Source organism: Octopus bimaculoides, chromosome 6 (genome assembly GCF_001194135.2).
Source record: "Octopus bimaculoides isolate UCB-OBI-ISO-001 chromosome 6, ASM119413v2, whole genome shotgun sequence".
NCBI classification, from domain to species: Eukaryota; Metazoa; Mollusca; class Cephalopoda; order Octopoda; family Octopodidae; genus Octopus; species Octopus bimaculoides.
Genome location: NC_068986.1, coordinates 36,757,098 through 36,761,679, shown reverse-complemented (window position 1 = coordinate 36,761,679; position 4,582 = coordinate 36,757,098). Strand labels below are relative to the sequence as shown.

Genomic DNA, 4,582 nt, shown 5'->3' with positions numbered 1-4,582 from the left:
ATCTGCTCTTTCATCTATTCAGCAAACTGACATTGTCTGACCTTTCTAAAGTATTCACAGATTGGAAGAACTTTCCTGCCAAGAAATTTCATTGTAATGGTATTGCCCGGAAAAGAAAGAGTTGCCTGCGTACGTACGTATGTACATACACACAGACATACATACATGCATACATACACAAATATGTACGCACATATTAGATAGCTAAGAAAGGAAAATATGTATATGTTTCTGTATATAGATATAGGCATATATACACACACACGCGCACACACGCGCGCACACACACACACACACACACACACACACACACACACATACACACACACACCCACACATACACACACACACACACATATACCTCACACGTAAACGGATGCACACATACATACATACATACATGTATACATACATCTGGTGAAATAGCTTAGGGGTTTCCATAATTTGAATGTCCAGTTTAACACTGACACCTGGCTCTGAAAACGGCCTTAGCTGAGTCTAACCTGTTGCAAAATTCGGATCGAGTCTGATAATTTCCTAACATTCTCCTGTGTGTAACGGAAAATATGGGAAGGATCATAAATACAGACCTTCAACTTCTCTGTAACCCAAGAACTAACAGTACTGTCAAGTATCTCCGCGAGTGTGTATCAATACATATACATGCGCAGGCCTGAACATGACTTTTGGAGGGAAACTCGTTATTTAAGAATACATATCTTTTGTTTCCAAGCAAGGGATGATGGTTATATCTTAGCACCAGTATTATCGCAGGAATGCAAAATGCTGGCACAGTCACAGGAAGTCATCTTGTCTGACCTTCTTGCCAGTCTACTTGCTTTAGATGAATTATTTTATGTATGCTGAAACTGAAAGGTTGAATGGCGAAGTTGGCCATAGAGGGATTTGAAATTATGGCACTCAGAAATGAAACAAATACTGCGGGTAATTTTATCAATTCGCCGCTCTATGAAAGAGAATTTTAAAACTTATTTTGATTTTTGTATTTCCTTGTTAAACTGTGACTTTTTCTATTGAATAAAAAGTTCTAAGAGCCGACGACGCTTCAAAACTCTGCTATTATGTCAATTACGTGTCGGTTATAACAATATTTGTTTTTATTTTTCTCTAATTTCTAAGTGTTAACGTTAGTTTTTTCCAGACACATGGAAATATTTCGGCAGTCATTGAAATAACACCAAACATGAGTTCAAATATCTTCTGCCTTGTACCCTTTCTGGATCGATAAATAAAGTACCAATGAAGCACTGAGATAAATTATTCCCACTAGAGAAATAGGTAATAGATTTAAACAAAATATTTCGGAAAATTAATTGCGTTATAAAAATCTTAGAAAAAGATTTGCATAGACATCAGATCAAACACCTGCAAGTCTTACAACTTTTATTAAACGTTACAAGTGATATACTCTAGAAACACAGATATCACCAATAAATTAAGAATATACTAAATACTGTTTGGGGTGTCACGAATAATCACGTACAATCACACTGAAATTCAGAAAGGAGACACAGTTCGGAGATGACTGAAATGTCCATTGTAGATTGGTGTACGTGTAAGGAAAAGTTGTGCAGAACGAAAGTTTAAACATATTGTACTATATGAACCTGAAGTTTCAGTTAATAGAATCAATATAAATATCTTATCTGCGCAACATCACGAACTAATGCTAAGTCAAGAGACGGAATCGGTTTGAATACGAGACTGCGAGTACAATCTGAGTTAGAAATCCGAATGGAAGAATACGAACGCTTCGTACTCAAGGAATGCACATAGATCAATCAAATACACACACACCCATACACACACACACACACTCACGCATATACACACACAGAGACACACACACACAGACACACATAGAAACACACACACGCACACTGCTACTCTCAATCTTTCTGTCTCACACACATGCACGTATACCTATATGGGTACGTATGCGAGTGTACATATGACTAGTCGTGATCGAATGGTTAAGGCGTATCAATTAAAGGTAATAATTTTAGATCTATACTAATATCCATTGATGATTTGTGATAAATGAAGTGAAACAAATGCAAACCATTGCATAGAAACTCTATATAAGAGTGACGATATATATAACATATACAATACAAGTACAAACAGGAAACTCCCAGTCAATGTATCACAGCTAGTGGCGTTCCAGTTTAGTATATATATTATAAATTTTATACGCATTGTTATTTTAATCTAATGCTATTTCAAGTGCGTTCAGCAATTTCTAAATTAGGTTATCACGATGATATGATCTAACTACATATTTATTAAAAGTACAAATTTTAGAGTTGAAGTATGGGCATGATGGAATACAGATAGATCATCCAAGCAAATCGAATACTCTTCTACACTGCTCGTAAATTGCATCATATAAAATTTGTGTAATTTTTAGATGGTTACCATAGCAACCGAAGATGAGCACAAAATTTAGAAAAAAAAATGAAGAAATAAAGACTATCATATGGGAAGAGATGACATCTATTTGTTGTTTTAGATTGAGTTGCTATGCTGTAAATAGGTCAGAGAATGTTCAGTGAAAATGCAGTGTAGGACTTCGTTAAATACACAAGTATTTGCAGAAACACATTTATATATGGATGGGCGTAATTATGCTAGTATATATATATATGTATATATATATGCATATATATACGTATATATTATTATATATATATTTATATATATGCATAATATCAACATATATATATGTACATATGTGTATATATATGTGCGTTTGTATATATATGATATACACACACACATACATGCGTGTGTGTGTAATATAATATAAATATATGTATATATATGTGCATATATAATATAATATGTCTACATATATTCGCACATATATATTTTTATATACATATATACACTACCACATGCAGCTATAAATATGTATGTGTGTGTGTGTGTTTCAATGTGTGCTTGTGTGTATTTCTGTGAGTGTATGTGCGCCTGTATATACACAGATGCACACGTATGCAATATATACCTTTGTGTACACATATATGAATAATCATACGTAATTGTCTCATACTTTCTCTTTGATAAATAAATGTGAGTTCTTTTGCTTATTTCTTCGCCTTAAGAATTTCTGTCTGTTGCCTAATTTAGACGTGATTATCATCAAACAATACAAATGAGCTATAACTTGTCTGATTAGCATCAGTTTTCGTCAAAGATTGAAAAGCTTTATAAGGTAATGCGACAAGAACAAAATAGCAAGTATGACAGATATTAATACGGAAGCGAGTCTCATCCTTGGTGTCACTCGTTCTACTAAATTTGCCTCCTATTACAAACCTTTGACTTATAAAAGAAAGGATTTATTGAACAACGTTATAACTGACGTAAAAAACGATGGCATATTCACAGTCGGAATCTGTTTGGATCATGAGTTTGTTCTGTCAGGGCTGAAATGAGGCTACCTTCACACCAACAACAAAAACTGCAGCAAAACAACAGCTAAAAACGAGGACGTGATAAATATTTTCTCTTCCTCCGAATCCAAAAGACTCTGTCCAACTAGGGTTATACACATTTATTCTTACTAATACGTAAATCAGATTTACCATTCCTTTTTGAGGAAAAGATCCAAAATCGGTAACCAACATTTAATGCACAATGTCATAATTTTGCACACAAATGCAGTCAAAATTCTGCTACACAATATCGTGTTATCTTCAGGCCCAGCCTTTAACACTACGATTACGTTGATCTCTGACCCTCGGACATTGACGGATATTGTGCCACCTCTACTTAGGCTGTCAGGGTTTATTAGTCTCTCCACCCTTCTTATCATCTGTATTGTTCCTTCTTCACTCCCTACCTAAACTGTTTCACCCATTCCACCGTCGTTGGCCTTCTGGAAATGTGCCCCTTAGACTATCGGTAACCAACATTGTGCATTGTGCATTGTGCATTAAAGTTTCATTCTGAAAATGTTTTATTTATTCAAATGAGAATTCACTGTTACCAACAGTCATTTCTGTCTTCTGGATATCGGCAATAACGACATTTATTTACTCCAACTCAAAGCCCCTCTTACTTATTCTTTTGGTCAGGTTCTGCTATACAGAGAGGAAGCCTTTCAGGCTGCGAATTGGCAGAATCATTAGAGCGTTCAATAGAATATCTCACGATATTTGTTCCGAGTGTTCGCAACTAGTGATCAAGTACCGCTGGAATCGATAAAAAGTATAAATAGCTAAGGCAGAAAAGATGGGTCGGCCAAATTGTGAGAACTTCAGACTGGGTGTATTGACGTATTTGCTTCTGCACTTTGTATTCAAAGTTCAAGTCATGCATAGCCTACATGGGTTGCACACCTAATCTGTCACATGGTTTAACATCGCCACCTGGGACCTTGAATTTCTTTAGCGGACTTCGCTCTGTTGCAAGCATTCGGTTTATGTCTTCGGGTTGTTGATATTTTCCTCCCTTACTCTCTCTCTCTTTTCTCTCTTTAGCACACACACACACACATACACACACACACATACACACACACACATGCACACACACACACACACACAGACACACA

At 35.7% G+C, this 4,582-nt stretch overlaps 1 long non-coding RNA gene across 1 annotated transcript in view; it reads left to right on the top strand.

Moving 5' to 3' along the window:
- The window catches only part of LOC128248036 (uncharacterized), an 8,228-nt gene that overhangs the window by 2,806 nt on the left and 840 nt on the right, over nt 1–4,582 (top strand). Inside the window, exon 2 of the long non-coding RNA XR_008264308.1 lies at nt 1,153–1,299. This is a non-coding gene — a long non-coding RNA (uncharacterized LOC128248036). The remainder of the gene's footprint in view (nt 1–1,152; nt 1,300–4,582) is intronic.